The following is an 18,340-nucleotide window of genomic DNA, read 5'->3' on the forward strand; positions in this document are numbered from 1 at the left end:
CGCAATGGCCCAGTGATTATGGCAGCGGACTCGCGCTCGTAGGATCGTGGCTTCGATTCCCAGACCGAGCGTTGTGAGTTTATTGAGAGAAAATACTAAAAGCTCGACGAGGCTCCGGCAAGGAGTGTTGGCGAACTCTGCTGTACCTTTTCACCACAACTTTCTCTCACTCTTTCTTCCCGTTTCTCTTGTACCTGTATTTCGAAAGACCAGCCTTGTCACACTCTGTGTCACGCTGAATTTCCCCGAGATCTACGCCAAGGTTACACGTGTCTGTGAAGTGGTCAGCTACTTGCGCGTAAATTAAAACGAACAGGCTGTTCCGTTGATCGGATCAGTTGGAACCCTCGTCGTCGTAACCGACGGAGTGCCACAATATATATATATATATATATCTTTTAAATTCGTTTATGGTAATGCGCATAGGGACGTATTAAATATTTATGAATTACATCCTAGAATTAGTGTTATTATATATATATATACACACACACACAACATACATACATACATACACACACATACTTAGAAAATGCCAGAACTTAATGGTACTTTTGAGCAACTGTGAAGGAAAAAAAGAGGAGATAATTTTGATGCAATTAAGAAATAATCTCTCCGAGTTAATTTCCATTAAAGCGGTGTTTACACAAAATGGCTTCTGTTACATTTTGGTCTTACGGGAAATGTTTGTTAACAACAACTCGAAAGTCTTGTGTTCTTTCTGGCTTGCTTTTCCTACAGTCTAAGACGTTGATCCAAAACATATTACTTTCTTTGATTTTGGTTATAGGAATTTATAAGATTTTAATATAGGAATTCGATTTTTCCTCATTGTATCTGCTACACTTTTCCATAATGTTGTAATTTATCTGCGATCTCAGGTCGACATTTTGTTTATCAAGAGATCTCTCTGGTTTTCTCCAACTTACGTTTGCAGCTGATTTGATAAACATTTGCATATTGTCCATAATATATTCATTTATACATGCTGAAAAGTGGCGCGCTGGCAGAACTGTTAGCAAGTTAGTTAAAATGCTCAGCGGTATTTCGTTCCGGCTTTATGTTCTGACTTTATATGTCACTGGTGGAGGCGCAATGGCCCAGTTGTTAGGGCAGCGGAATCGCGGTCGGAGGATCGCGGTTTCGATTCCTAGACTGAGCGTTGTGTGTGTGTTTATTGAGCGAAAACACCTAAAAGCTCCACGAGGCTCCAGCAGGGGGCGGGGCGACCCTTGTACTCTTTCGCCACAACTTTCTCTCACTCTCTCTTCTTGTTTCTTGAGTAACGCTGCGATGGGCTGGCGTCCCGTCCAGCTGGGGGGAACACATACGGCACACATATGTGTAGATGTATGTATATAGATTTGCATGTAATATGTGCACATATATATACACATATATACATGCACTAGCACTATGACCCGGCAACGACGGGTCTTTAATGCTAGTATATATATATATATATATATGTGTGTGTGTAATTCAGGTACAACAAGATACATGATCCAGTCCATTTATTTAATTAATTATTCATTGCCAAAATTTTAATTAATGTACATTTGATGTGACAAGGTAATTAATTATCTCTTTGTAATTCCTTAATTAGTTTCTGACCAAACACAATTAATCAATTAATTTAAACAAAATGAGCAAACTTCAATATCTAGAAACACCGTTAGTAATTCATACCCTCATCACGTGATGGTTAACCCCCAAGTCGGCCATGATCGAGCAGAGGTCAGTGATCACAGTATTAAATATGGCCGGCCCATAATTGATAAATTCAATTGTTACACAGAGAAATGCATTGTGAACAATCGTTCTGATGTTGCTGTTGTTGTTTAACTTCAGGTCAGGCACGATCCAGGAGTCTTTTGATTAAATTAAAGAGGTTGCTTGGCAACTTTGAGTACACGAACACCTTTGTTGTTGACGTCATAAGAATTTAGAAACTTCGAGAGAACGTGAAATAATTCTTTTTTTCTTTCTTTTTTTTTACAAGCTCTCATTAGTAAGAACAAAGATTCTAAAATGGATAGAGTAATGCGGAGGATAGTTTTGGTCCAATGGTAGAACACTTGTCATGCCTGCAGCTGATGTAGGCTCGAATCCTACAGGAAGCCCTTCGACGTTTCCCATCCCAAATGATTTTTTTAACCCTATAATTAGATGTTATTATTTCTAGCTTGATAAAAGCGACGAGCTGACAGAGTCGTTAGCACGACGGGCGTGTTCAAATTCTGTGTTCGAATTCCACCGAGGTCGACTTCGCCTTTCATTTTTTCGGGGTCGATAAAACAAATACCAGTTACGCGCTGGGGTCGATGTAATCGACTTACCCCTCCCCCCAAATTTCAGGCCTTGTGCCTATAATAGAAATGATTTTAAAAGCTTTGATAAAAGCGGCGAGCTGGCAGAATCGTTAGCGTACCGGGAAAAACGCTGAGTGGCATTTCCTCCGTCTTTTCGTTCTGTGTTCAAATACTGCCGAGGAATACAGCAATCCCTCGACTATCGCGGGTGTTACGTTCCAAAACACTCCGCGATAGGTGAAAATCCGTGAAGTAGGAACAATACTGCATATTTTTATTTTTTATTAATTTGTATATATTTATTTAATTATAAATGCGAAACAACACCAACGAGGAATCGACGTAAGCTTAAGTAATAAACCGCGATAGGTGAACCGCGATATGGCGAGGGATTACTCTATGTATGTATTAGATAGGACAGTTTTGCTCGTATGTAACCGAACTTATACAAAGGGATCATCTTTGCAAGAAACAAATAGGCCATTTTTTTTTTACTTCAAGTTATTAAATTAACATTATTTCTTAGCGTCTTTCTTTTCATCTTTTGTTTTGTTTTTTTAGTTAACAGACAAATGTTATTCACTGTCGTTTTGTATTGGTATAAATAGAAAATTGTAGGAAAACGAATTTCGACCAATGCAATTCTTTGTTGGTATTCACGTCTTTCCTCAATAAAAGATTGCATCTATTATGGACGACATGCTTAGACATGGCAAAAGGCCGAAGGCTTACAAGTTTCTTATGAATTACTCGGTTATTTAAAGATAAAACTCTTACAAGTTATATTGAATTATCAACTAACTGAACAGGAATCGAATTTACTCATTTTATCTGTATTTTTGTATTTAATATTAAGAAGAAAAAATGCTTCTGAAAGGGTGACGTGTATTATTAGTTCTAGTTGTCTGCGCTCTGAGTTCAAATTCCGCCCAAAGCAATATATCTGCTAATACCTATCTTTTAAGACAATAACAGTTGGAAGATCTGAGATATCAAAAAATAATCTGATATATTTATTTTGGTCACCTTCCCAACATGTCACGTTGGTAATTTCACATACATTCTTCTCCATATATGTGCGGTTATGTTTAACCAGCATTTAATCAATACCTGGCATCCCCTGCGGTTCCATGGATGCTGAGAATATAACGACGACTCATCTTTCCTTCGTTGTGTATCCATGAAAGGTGAAGAGGTAAGTGTACTTGGGGCTAAATATTTTCTTCTAGAAACGTCCCAGGCATTGCAGAAGCAGATAAGTCAGTGTTTATCGCTCCGTCGTCGACCACGACGCAAAATGTCATTCATTTTTTTTTTTTTGCGATGCAACGGAGAATGTCGTGAAATGAAAGACTTTTACTACATTAAGTCGTTCTAAATATTGGAACAGAATTAATTGAGAAGCTCAAACAATTAAACATTGAATTCAATATTTAATTTCGTTCTTGTTTATTCTTAAGACAGAACTCGTTTTCCTACTTTAGTCGTTAGAATGTAAACAAAATGCTTCACTCTGTTTGTTTCAGTTTCGTCCGTTCCGAGTCAAATTTCATCATCATAAACTTGGCTTATTTATCTTCGATAGGGTACAGCATTTCCTGAATATGCCAGTGAAGAAGAAATGGAATAACCAAATCTAGTAAGTTCTGTTGATTTTTCATTATTATCGTTCAGCAATAATTCCAATCTACCGATTTACATTGACTTCTATCTCTCATGTTTCTAACTATTTTACATAATGTTAGTCTTAGGCGCAGCGGTGGCTGTGTGGTAAGACGCTTGCTTCCTAATCACATGGTTCCGGGTTCAGTCCCACTGGATACGCGTGTCTGTGGAGTACTCAGCCACTAGCACGTTGATTTCACGAGCAGACTGTTCCGCTGAATCGGATCAAGTGGAACTCCCGTCTTCGTAACCGACGGAGGGCCAGTTATGTTGGAACCCCGAAGTCCTCTCGAATTTGGAATTGTTGTTGAGCAAGATGTATCCTTATGTCGGTGGTTAGCCTGGTGTCGTCCAGGTACCATTTAACTGTTATGGGATCTTTATTTATTTTTTTAAAAAATTTCTTTTGCGATAAAGCTGAACCGGGTTAGGTTAACAAAAGAAAAAAAATTGGTGCGTCGCAATATTATGTGATATAAGTTCGATTTTCGTTGAGGAGAAGATTGTTTTTTTCTGGGTTTTTTTTACTTAATTTTTGAAAGCTATCGGGTTCATTTTCAGTATTCTCGTTTGTGAGAGCATTCGAGTTTATTTTAGACATTCTCATTTTAAAAAGAATCTCTGGCTAATCGTTGGTGTTGCCATAGCAGAAGTTTGTGCTCTCCGAGTGCTCTTGCTTATTGTTGTTGTTGTGTGTGAGAGAGAGAGAGAAAGAACGAGTTCGACTCCTGTGGTGCTTTAATTCTCGTATTTCGTTTTGTGTCCTGAGACCACAGTAACAGCATTGAAGGGGTGGCCGTGAAAACGAAGATAAGAGCGATGTCATCATAATCTCTAGATTGGAATGTTCCAAAAATCCAGGAGCGCGTTCTGTACGTGATATCGACTTCGTTGTTGATGTGTGCACTCCAGATTGGGTTGTTGTCCACAGCGACACCTAAATATCTGGTATGGTTTAACGCTACCTGAAGTTTTTTCAAGGGGGGAGCGCAGCTCTTTTCCACGGCGTATGAGATCAAGTTTTTCCACGTTTACAAGCATGTTTTTTTTCCCTTGGTCATTAAGTCAAAGTAGATGAAACAAATCGGAGTTGTGTCTGGTGACCGATTCTGTTCACTTTCATTGAAACTTAGAATCATCTGCAAATATTTGTCAGTTCGAGTGCTTGGCGTTGTTTGCAATGATCTTTTACATGAATAATAATAAATGGAAGTGAGCGGAACACGGTAAACTAGTGGCGGGGGGGGGGGTCACCGGAATTCCATCAATCCCAGCATGTTAGGTTCTGTTTCTCGGAAGACATTTAATCCATTTGTTGTGCTTTCTGTAGATCGCAGTCGTGGATAGTTTTCTCAGCAATATCCTGCGCTCATCTCTGTTGAAGGCCTTGCTGAAGATATGTGACATCTGCGTTGGAACTTCCTCTCGGAGCATTTAAAATGTCGCCAAAGTGACGCAGAAGCGGTGTTAGTCAGTCTCCCCCCACTCTCTGCCCCTCTCTCACTCACTATTGTGTGTGTGTCGTGTATCGTGTGTGTATGATTGTATGTAACAATGGAAGCTATAAAAAGAAAAAAAATCGAAAGTTTGAGGCAATATATATATATATATGTGTGTGTGTGTGTGTGTATAGTTCATTTCCTGTGATAGTGACAGCTGTATGAATAAATACTGACTGGGGACAGATTCAAAGTAATGTATTCAAACATGAAATGACAACACAGCCATTGAGACTTGTATATTTAATCTATAAAATTCACTGTGTGTGTGTGTGTCTCCTTTCTGCACGGCCAAAAGGCTGGATCAATCTGTACCAAATTTGGTACGAAGGTTTTTCATTACTTGGGAAAAGTTCTAGTGTGTGTCTGGGGCGGGGTCAAATTTTGGCCCTCGTCCATATGGGGGCTGTACCCTCCCCCACCCACTATCACTACCTATAAGACCCTTCCGATTAAAAAAAAATTTTTCAGCGATATAATACCAAATTTGGCATGAAGGTTTTTCATTACTCGCAGGTTTTAGTGATTAATAAAAATAACGAATAATTCATAGCTGTAAGGAATCGAACAGCTTGGCTTTTAGAGGTTCTGAAATTATGTCACGTACAGAAACACTCGTCGTCACGTGATAGTGGCGGCAAGGAGGAGGAGGAGGAGATGCAGATGAAGAAGACATGTACTGTAATCTGTCGCAATATCACGGTTGATATTTCCGTTTGCTGTTGCTGCTTAACAATACACTACGTAAAGACAAAACACTTCGAATTTTGTTTGTCTTTTGATAAACGCCGCACGTGTATGTATATTTTTATATACATCTACCAGCGAAAGACCTAATTACTTACAGGGAAATTATATATTTTGATGAGTAAACATTCATTTATTTTTCATGTGAAATTTCGCAAAAATCCCGCATACACGCCATAAATGGTCAGATGCGTCGGTAAACAAAACCATAATTTTTCAAAGAAATCGTGCAGAACCATTGAAAAGACGTAATGCTATATAAAACTATAACCTAGTTGTGTTTTTACTAAGTCTGTGCGAAAATTAGGAGAATTATTCATAGCAACAGGAATAATAATGAGTTTAAATATAAGCAGGAATAAGACTAATTAATTGTGTAATTTTTCCTTTTATTATGTTATGTACTATTCTGAAAATAGATCTTTTCCGGTTTCATATAATTATTGGAAATTAATTGTGCAACCAGTTTTTTGCGAGAGCAGGTTTTATATAATATATATATATATATATATATATATAATATATATATATATTATATATATATATATATATATATACATATATATATATATAAGATATTATGTGTGTGTGTATATATATGTATATATATATATAATATTGTGTGCGTGTATATATATATATATATAATATATATGCACGTGCGCGCGAACACATACATACACAGGGTGTTTATAAATAACTTCTCCACTGAAAAATTTAGAAAATAAAATGGCAGATGAGAACTCGGCAGCGTTTATTGGAAAACAGGCAAAGAAAGTTTTATTAGAAACACCAGAATATTTACGTGAACTCTTTTAGTTGCACGCAACACCCTAAGTAATAAATTATTGTAGTTGTACAAGATAATTCATGAACGCCCTCTGCGTGCGCGCGCGCGTACTTATACACACACACTCACACACACACACAATCAATTAATTGTAAATAAGCCAGGGAAAAAAGCACTCTCTAATAGGACAAAAGTCGGTTAAATATTTATATTGTCTATCGGTATGGCATATAAGCAGGATTGAGGCCATTAGAGGCCCTAAGCACTGAAAAGGTTTTGGTGCCCTCAAGTATATGCAAATGGTCCAAAATGTAAACAAACATAGGCGCAGGTGTGGCTGTGTGGTAAGTAGCTTGCTTACCAACCATATGGTTCCGGGTTCAGTCCTTGGGCAAGTGTCTTCTACTATAACCCCGGGCCGACCAAAAATCTTGAGTGGATTTGGTAGACGGAAACTGAAAGAAGCCCGTCGTATATATGAGTATATATATATGTATGTGTGTGTATATGTTGTGTATCTGTGTTTGTCCCCACCCCCCAACATCGTTTGACAACCGATGCTGGTGTGTTTTGGTCCCCGTAACTTAGCGGTTCGGCAAAAGAGACCGATAGAATAAGTACTAGGCTTACAAAGACTAAGTCCTGGGATCGATTTGATTCGAATAAAGGCGGTGCTCCAGCATGGCCGCAGTCAAATGACTGAAACAAGTAAAAGCATAAAAAAAATGATAAACATAATTTAAAACGTAACTGTGAAATATTTTTTTACTTTTCAAAAGGCAACAACACTAAGAGTAAGATGCAAAATAATGTTTATTTTTGTATCCTTCCACTTTATTTAGATTTGAGAAGTTTTCTCCTCTCTTTTTGTTTTTTGTTTTAATTGCAAAACCCTCGATGATATTCTTAAAATGAATTTACATAAATGCAATGCATTTCGTCAGACGCTCTACCGATTCTATGAGCTCGCCGCTTTTAATGGTTTCTGGTTTTGGGCACAAGACCAAGAATGGTGGGTTGTAGGGTTCAAGGATTAATTGGTACAATCAACATCAATTCTTCACTGTAATATTATTTCATTGGCCCCCAGGAGGATAAAAGCTTAATCTTACTTCTGTAAAGAGCGCTTGATTGCAATAATGAAAAATATTTTACATAACCACGTAACCAAATATTTGTGGGGACGGGGTTTAATCGATTAAGTTGATCTCAAGTATTTGGCTGGTACTTTATTTTATCGATCTCGGGGAAAATATAAGGTGCAGAAAGTGAATTTGGGGCTTATGTAAAAGAGATCCATAACCACTGCAGATGGTATGCTTAGAGTTCAATCGCAGAGAACTGAGAAACGCTGCAGAGCACGAAGTCCGCAGACCTGTCTGTATCCGATCCGATCCGATCCGATTATAAAACGCCCTCTAGCTGACATTGGTAATAAAATATATTTGCGTGCTTAATTGAAGGAAATTAATATAAAAAATCTATACTCCATATCCATTGTTGGCCTTTCGCCTGGGCAACAAAAAAGTAAATTATTCCTTGTCTTGCCACATACGCGTGTGTATGTGTGTGTGTGTGTGTGTGTGCGTACGTACGACTGGATCTTCGTTTTCTTCTAATCACTTGAGAAATTTTCAATTCTCAATGGATTCTTTACACATTTTCCACACGCATGTAATTTCGCATTCTGATGACGAATGTCGCATTCATTTCTTTCTCCGCCACAACATATGAATGAGGAAGGAAAGGATGATGACAAACCGGTGGTGGGAGCGTTTCAACTCTGTACGTATGTGTGTGTGTGTGTGTGTACAAGGGAAGTATGTGAATGTTTGTATGCGTGAATCAGCATTCTTTCAGTGACAAACGATGATCGATGTCACATCTCAAAATACAACCACTCGATATTGACAAGTGTATTAATTTGATTCACCATCCATATTTATATATAAAATATTGCAATTAGCCGCCATTTTTGACGGCACGGGGCCAGCTAGTTAATGATAAACCAGATAGAAGCATTTAAAATTATATATTTTTAGCCAATGAAATGAGTCCAGTGTCCTCACAACGGAAGTCGGGACCGTTTGCTACTACGTTGCAGATCCGTTCGCCCTTATACGTACAGAAATAGTCTGCGAATACCGACCATTTTGCCTCCACATCTACAACATATTCTACGGCAAAGTAAACAACTCCAAATTTGGACTGCAAGTTGTTATGTCGTTAGAATATCTCGTCGCCAATAATGTTATGACAACATTGGGGTGTGCACAAGTGGGATATTTATTTATTTATGCACCCTTTTCAAGCCTAGCCAGGCTCATGGGCCCGCTTTCCCAGTTTCTGTGGCGTATGTGTTCCCCCGAGCTGGACGGGCCGCCAGTCCATCGCAGCGTTACTCAAGAAACAGGAAGAGAGTGAGAGAAAGTTGGGGCGAAAGAGTACAACAGGGGTCGCCGCCACCCCCTGCTGGAGGCTCGTGGAGCTTTAGGTGTTTTCGCTCAATAAACACACACAACGCTAGGTCTGGGAATCGAAAACGCGATCCTTCGACCACGAGTCCGCTGCCCTAACCACTGGGCCATTGCGCCCCCATACAAGTGGGATAGGAATAGTATTATATTTGGATATGGTTATCTAGACTAACCTTTCGCAGAATTAATGTTCATACAGAACGTGCTGCGTACCACGCCAAACGTAGATTCGATATGAAACTAACCCAGTAATCCGATACGAACGATCAACGCTGTCAGCTGTCTGCTTCACACGATTTCTCTATTTCATCGAAATGAGTCAGTCCACTTTTGATTATGTGTGTGTGTGGTGGGGGTGAGGATCCTTCCACAACGCAGAAATATCTGCCTCGGAATATATTCCTCCACAGACTGACCCAATCAATGGTAGAAAGATGCTGAGGTTTGTCTGCCATGATTTCTTTGCTCCTCGTAAACCATTATGAAGCCTTAGTCATCTCACAGCCACATGGGTGGTGGGGTGCGAGGAGAAGGTTAGCCCCTGACTCCACCAAGCAATTATCATGTGTGTAGCTGTATGTATACTCGCGTGTATATATGTACCTGTGGTTGTATGTATGTGAGAATCTATGCGTGTGTGTATATGTATGTATCTGTCTGTGTGTCTATGTGCATATGTACGTATGGATTGATATAAATTGCTCTTAGTTGGGAGGCGATGTTCAATACCCTCTCCAAGGTCTCTGGGTCTGATGGTCGGGCGGAAGAGAAGAAAATATCCTCAAACCGGAGACCTGACTCAAATGCTTAGAGAAGACTGGAATCCGTTAAAGATACACGACGTGACAGACTCTGGAGTCGAACCGAGCGATGGATCAAGTGTGTGTGTGCGCGTGCGTGTGCGCTTGAAAGGTATGGCTGTGTGGTAAGAAGCTTGCTTCCCAACCACATAGTTCTGGGTTCAGTACCACTATATAGCACCTTGGGCATGTGTCTTCTACTAAGGCCTTGGGCCGACCAAAGCCTTATAAGTTCGCCTGTGTATGTTTATTAAGGCATATGTTCAAAAAGAGGAATCTGAGAACAGATCGACTAGTTTCGCTTGGTCATTGTCATTTCATCAGGAATATCTGCTCGTCCAAGGCGACGAGCTGGCAGAGTCGTAAGCACGCCGGGTGAAATGCTTTGTGGTATTTCGTCAGCCGCTGCCTTCTGAGTTCAAATTCCGCCGAGGTCGACTTAGCCTTTCATCCTTTAGAGGTCGATAAATAAGTACCAGTTACGCACTGGGGTCGATGTAATCGACTTAATCCGTTTGTCTGTCCTTGTTTGTCCCCTCTGTGTTTAGCCCCTTGTGGGTAGTAAAGAAACATGTACTTCGTCTGTCTTTACGTTCTGAGTTCAAATTCCGCCGAAGTCGACTTTGCCTTTCATCCTTTCGGGGTCAATAAATTAAGTACCAGTTGCGTGTACAGGAGTCAATCTAATCGACTGGCCTCCTCCCCAAAAATTTCGGGCCTTGTGCCTAAAAGTAGAAAAGTGTATATAGTATTCCGACAATGACAAGTCCCCTCTCTCCTACTTACTCCCTCCTTTCTTTCTCACGCTCTCTTTTCTCTTTCTCTCTCTCTCCTTTTTTCTCTCTCCTCTCTCGCTCTCTCCTTATCTCTCTCTGTCTTTCTCTCTCTCTCTCCTTCTCTCTCTCTCTCTCTCCGATGTACTCCAGCCAGTCTGTCGTAGGGTTGTCTATTTACAGCCGAGTGGAATGCAGCAAAGTGAAATGAAGTTAAATGAAGTCTTTTCGCTGAAGAATACAATGCACCGCCCAGTGCGGGAATCGAAACTGCGGTCTTGCGGTCGCGAGCATAAAACTAATCACTAGGCCACGCACCTTTTTGTGTATGCACGACCGCGTAACACACACACACACAAATGTGCGTGCGAATCTATATCGGTGTATGCACACATACTTGTGTGCATGTTGATGCAAACAGTATATATCTAAACTATATTTATAGTGGAGGTGCAATGGCCCAGTGGTTAGGGCAGCGGACTCGCGGTCATAGGATCGCGGTTTCGATTCCCAGACCGGGGCATCGTGGGTGTTTATTGAGCGAAAGCATCTAAATCTCCACGAGGCTCCTGCAGAGGGTGGTGGCGAACACTGCTGTATTCTTTCACCATAACTTTCTCTCACTCTTCCAGTTTCTGTTGTACCTCTATTTCAAAGGGGTCAGCCTTATCACACCCTGTGTCACGCCGAATCTCCCCGAGAACTATGTTAAGGGTGCACGTGTCTGTGGGATGCTCAGCCAGTTGCACACTAATTTCACAAGCAGGCTGTTCCGTTGATCGGATCAACTGGAACCCTCGTCGTTGTAACCGACGGAGTGCTACGATTTATTTTTAACTACAGTAAAACCTCGCAGTACGAGTGCCCCAATTTAGGAGTAATTTGCTGTACGAGCCGAGACTCGTGCGAATTTTTGTCTTGAAGTACGAGCGTAAATCCGTTGGACGAGCAGACAAAACGTCCCATTTTTAAGGTGATTCCGTCAATAAAACCAGTTTACTCTCTCTCTCTTTTTACTCTTTTACTTGTTTCAGTCATTTGACTGTGGCCTTGCTGGAGCACCGCCCTTAGTCGAGCAATTCGACACAAGGACTTATTCTTTGTAAGCTCGGAACTTATTCTATCGGTCTCTTTTGCCGAACCGCTAATGTTACGGGGACCCAAACACACCAGCATCGATGTTGGGGGAAAAAACATATACACACACAAACATATATATATATATATATATATATATATATATATATATATATATATATATATTATATATATATATATATATATATATATATATATATACATACATACATATATACGACGGGCTTCTTTCAGTTTCCGTCTACCAAATCCACTCACAAGGCTTTGGTCGGCCCGAGGCTATAGTAGAAGACACTCGCCCAAGGTGTCACGCAGTGGGACTGAACCCAGAACCATGTGGTTGGTAAGCAAGCTACTTACCGCACAGCTACTCCTGCGCCTATACATATTTCTTTTGCATTCTCTTTTTATTATAATTGTCATTTTACTCGTAACTGCACCTTTTCTGTTTTAAAACCTATAAAAAATTATTTTTGAGTAGTATTGTGGGACTGGAACGGATTAATTATATTGTTACGAAACCTGCCGTCGCTCAAACTCGAACCCGGGACTCCACCAAGTCAAGCGACGACGATTGACCGGCCCAGTCGAACGGGGGATTCGCCACACAGAGAGAAAACGGTGGCGGAGGGGGGACGGCAGCGAACTCGAACCGGCGACCGGAGAAAACAACAACAACAACAGGAGGAAGAGATAGAGAGACGGCGGAAGGCGATAACTTACATTTAAGAACAGTTTATTACAATTATTACGACATCAAATACAATATGAAACATAGCAGATACATTAAAGAAAATAACATGCAACAGAATTAACAAGAAAACAACAAAATCGAAAACAATCAAAACAAACAATGTTCACGATACACCAAGTCCGGAGACAAACAGTTCAATGTTCTACATTAAAGTCTTTCTCTTTCTTTTCTGCCTCTTCAACAACTCTTTTCACAATGTTTCACAATGTTCACAATCTCATTTCTTTTCTTCCTCTTTTCCTTCTTTCTTGTTTCTGACACATCAATTCTTCTTTAGTTCAACAATTCTTTTTTTTCTCTTCATCACAGATTACAATTTACGTCACAATTCTTTCTTTTACATTTCACATCAAAAAATAAACAAAACTTTACCGTTACATTTTCTAGTTACAATAGCCGTGCCTTTCCGCCGTAATCTCTCTCTTTCGCTCTCAATCCTCTGTGTATGTCTTTCTCAACCTCTCGCTTGTCATCCTCTCCCATTCACAGTCTCCGGCAGACTGCTAAACTGCCCTGTTGCCAAACTGACCACGATGCCAACTCACTCTGTTGCCGACTGATCACGATGCCAACTGCTCGCCGCATTTTAAAGGGTGGTTTCTTAAACTTTCCCTGACCGGAAAGGGTCAAAGGTCTGTTCCAAACACATTAATTTCTCCAGAAACTGACAGGACAAAAGGCTTGAGCCTTCTGCTTGGCGCCAACTGCCAAAACCAGGCCACAAGCACACTTTCTCCGAATGACCTCGTATCAATATTTTAGTTAATTTCAATGAGGAAAATTGATTTGTAAAACGAAAAAATCATAAGTAGAGCTCGGTCATGTAACGAATTTGAACTTGTACCTCGAGGTATCACAGTATATATTTTACTGTCACTATAAAAAATGCGTTATAGTTTATTATAGAGCCCGGTACTGGCTTATAAAAACGTTTCATATACTTTATAGAATATTATGGGTGCATGACGAAATACCAAGTGCCTACAAGTCTTTAGTACTATAAAAAATGTTTATACAGAAACCACTGGAGCTTTTGCAACCAACGCATCGGTGTGTGTATGTACGTGTATGATGATTATGTGTATGAATGAGCATATGTGTGTAATGCTGTGTATGTATGAGCACACACACATACGGAGAATGTGTGAGAGACCGTCCTAGTAGTTTCATATACATTTAATGCTCATCAGGGATTGCTTATCTCCCTTCTCGATTGCCGACGTTAAATAAGACGCCATCTTTATTATGAATAACATAAACAAACCGAAACCAATTTGAAGATATTTATTTGATAAAATAACACTGACGGCTTGGAGTTAATAAGAGATTTTACCAGAAACATCGCTCTTATTAATGAATGTGTGTGTGTGTGTGGTGTGTGTGTGTGTGTGTGTGTGGATGGATATGTGTGTGGATGTGTGTGTGTGGATGGATGTGCGTGTGTGTTTGTGGATGTGTGTGCGTGCGTGGATGTATGTGTGTGCGTGGATGTGTGTGGATGTGGATGTGTGTGTGCGCGTGTGTGTGTATGGATGTGTGTGTGTAGATGTGTGTGTGTGTGTGTGTAGATGTGTGCGTGTGTGTTCCTGTGTGTGCGCGCTTATCTAACATAATTTCATTACACACATTTATTCCTCATCGCGCTATTATTTTTAGTAGGTCAACAGATCGTTAAGAGAGCCCCCAGGTTGGCAAGTGTTTTATATATAAGACAGCAATTATAAATGATTCGCGAGTAAATCGTTCATCGCGGAATGAATCGACCGCATTAGTTTACGCCTTCGCGTGGATCAGACAAGATTTGGAGATAAGAACGTTTTGAAGGCAGTTTTAAGCAAGTAAGTAAAAAGCTCACAACACGGACGAAGCGATTCCCACGAAAAGAATCTAATCAACTGAATGAACCGTCGGAAGCTAAAATAACTTGTAAACTATATTGAAGAGAGAGAGAGAGAGAGAAGCAGAGCGCAGTTCTTATCTGTTCTCCTTATTATTATAGTGTTATTGATATTATTATTATTATTATTATTATTATTATTATTATTATTATTGATAGTATTATTATTGATAGTATTATTTTGTTGCCTTCTTGGATTTCGTTTGATTTCCGAAGTGAAACTATCGGAATTAACTCTTTTCATCCTGTTTCTTAAATAGTCATTTCCGCATACACGCGCGTGCGCATACACTCACAGACACACACACACACACACACACCACACACACACACGCATATATATATACGTATAAATACACACACACACACACACACACACACACATATATATATATATACATACATGTATGTACACACATGTACACACATGCATGCACACACATATGTACATGCATACATACACATACATGCATTCACACACACACATACATACATGCTTACATACACACACACTCAAACATATATATACATACATGCATGTACACACATGTACACACATGCATGCACACACATATGTACATGCATACATACGCATACATGCATTCACACACACACATACATACATGCTTACATACACACACACTCAAACATATATATACATACATACACACATGTATTGGGTCATCCCATAAATAATGCGGTTTTTTATACTTTTCTTTTTCAAAATTGAGATAAACAAAGTCCCTTTTAAATCTAAAATTTACTCTCCTTCATTTTCTGCAATGCTCTTCCATCTTTCTCGTAGACTGCAAGGTCCCTCTTCTAAAATTCACTTGTCCCTGACAACAAATACTCCCTCCAGTACTGTTCAGACCTCGTCTACAGAATTCATAAGTTTCCCGTCCAAATGAGTTTGAAGACTGCGGAATGAATGATAATCAGATGGGGCAATGTCCGGTGAAATATATATATATGGTGGATGGGGCATCGTTTCCCATTCAAGCTGCTCCAGCCTTTGGAATGTAATCCTTGCTGTATGTGGCCGAACATTATCCTGATGGAAGAACACCTTTCGTTTTGAAACCAAAGATGGTCGTTTTCCTTCTGGCGCTGACTTAAGCCACTCAAGCTGCTCGTAGTAGATTTCCTTTGTTATCGTTTGGTTGGGGTTTAAAAGTTCAAAGTAGACTAAACCTTTCATATCCCACCAAACAAATAACAACACCTTACGTGAATGAAAGCCTTCTTTAGCCTGGGGTGCCGGTGTTTCTCCTTTCTCTACCCACTGTCTTCGGAGCTTCACATTTTTATAGAGAACCCATTTCTTGTCACCAGTCACTATTCACCACCCCCCTCTCCAAAAAATCATTCGTGAGACGTGATTGCAAAGAAGAGCGCACATCCACTGTCTGTGCGCGATTAGACTCGGAAAGTTTGTGAGGAACCCATTGACCCAATTTGCTGACTTTTCCAATGGTATGGAGGTAACAATGAACGGTTGAATGACCAAATCCAAGCTTCTCTGTTAGATCCTCCAATAAGATGGGACTTTGTTCCACCAGGGTTTGCAGGACGTCCACGTCAACCTCTAAAGATCTTCCAGGATGAGACTCGTCTTGTAGGCTGTAGTTTGCAGCTCAGAATTTCTGGAACCACCGTTGACACTGGCCTACGCTTATTGTCCGATCCCCACAAACTGCATCAATATTCCTTACACTTTCCGTTGGTGTGTAGCCTTTATTAAACTCATAAAGCAAAATATGCCGAATATGCTCCTCTGTCACTTCCATTACAGCTTTGAAAAAATAGCTGTTAAAATCGAACTGCACTCTTCAAAATTTGCACTAAGAATAAGGAAAAGGTAAAATTACTACCTACTTTTATAGCAAGTTGATGCAGGGAGTTTATCCCGTCCCCCTCCGACTTTTAGTTCATGCAATTGAAAAAACTGCATTATTCATAGGTTGACACATATATACATACATGAACACAAACACATATGTACATACATGCACACATACACACACATGCATACACACATACTTACATACTCACACATACATACGTTCACACACACACACACATAAAATGTGTGTGTATACGTATGTGGTGGCGGTGGTGTGTCAGTTTACTTTGATAAATGAGGGTCGCTTCGTGTGTAGTTTTGTATTCTCCAGGTTCCACAGATATTTAATGAGGGTGAGAAATGGAATCACTTCTCAGAGAAAGAGCTCTCTCTCTCTCTCTCTCTCTCTCTCCCTCTCTCTCTCCGTGTAAATTCCAACAGTGCATTATCTAAATATATCTGAAAAACTATCTTTGTAGGAATACAATTGATTATCTTTAAAAGGAAACACAAAAGAACACACACACACACCACACACACACACACACACACGTTTGTGTCTTTGTGCTTTTACGGGATTGGTAGTTCTTGTTTGGGAGACTGGTCTGCTATTGTCAGTCAATAATAATGATGATAATAACAATAACAACAATAATAATAATAACAATAACAACAATAATAATAATAATAATAATAATAACAATAATAATAATAATAATAATACTGCGACCTCTGTTGATTTCAAATGGTGATGATACAATGACGAAGATATTGATAAAACAATGACTGTTGGGAACTTCCGAAGACTTCAGATCTGTGGGATTGGTTTAAGAAAACTAAAAAAAAAAAATCTATAAATATAATCCCAAAAGAAGGTAAAATCTCTAGAGCGTCGGATACAATACGTTTCTTTTCGTTCTGAGGTCAAAACGCGCAGAAGTCGAGTTTAACTTTCATCCTTCAAGACTGGATGAAATAAAGTACCGGTTATATTCTAAAATCGAAAAAATCGACTTCATCAAAATGTGTGTGACTTGATGACCTTCTGAGAAATTATTATCTCTATCTTAGAAGAATTTCGTGGAGAGAGAGAAATGGTGAAAGCAACAACTCTTTACGGAACTTGGTTTCGCTCTTCTACTTTTAAGTCTAGATTTTAAAGTGGTTAATATTCCAATTTTTACCATTCGAGGTGGTGTGGCAGTGTAAGCGTGCATGTGTGTGTATGTATATATATATATATATATATATATATATATATATATATATATATATATATAATATATATATATATGTATATATATATATATGTGTGTGTGTGTGTGTGCATGCATGTGGATTATTTTTATTAAAATTGAATCTAAGACTGGTGACTCGAGTTTCACGCCACAGCGATCTTCAAGCGAAATGATGGTTTTTTTTTTTGCCTGATGATCACAATGGCGTGAGACTCAAGTCGCGAGAACAGCTTCGGTTTGAATAAGATACATATCCTCTACAACATCTACTGAGCACTCCTTTGTCATTCGTTCGACATCAAACAACACATACACACACACATACACGCACGCGCACACACACACACACACACACACACACACACACACACACACACAACACACACACACACCACACACACACACACGTTTGTGTCTTTGTGCTTTTACGGGATTGGTAGTTCT

At 39.5% G+C, this 18,340-nt stretch overlaps 1 long non-coding RNA gene across 1 annotated transcript in view; it reads left to right on the forward strand.

The window, feature by feature from the left end:
• The window catches only part of LOC118766615, a 27,679-nt gene extending 22,671 nt beyond the window's left edge, over nt 1-5,008 (forward strand). The window contains exons 2-3 of the long non-coding RNA XR_005002553.1: nt 4,458-4,467; nt 4,998-5,008. This is a non-coding gene — a long non-coding RNA (uncharacterized LOC118766615). The remainder of the gene's footprint in view (nt 1-4,457; nt 4,468-4,997) is intronic.
• The last annotated feature ends 13,332 nt before the right edge of the window (nt 5,009-18,340 follow it).

This window comes from Octopus sinensis, linkage group LG16, assembly GCF_006345805.1.
Source record: "Octopus sinensis linkage group LG16, ASM634580v1, whole genome shotgun sequence".
Taxonomy (NCBI): domain Eukaryota; kingdom Metazoa; phylum Mollusca; class Cephalopoda; order Octopoda; family Octopodidae; genus Octopus; species Octopus sinensis.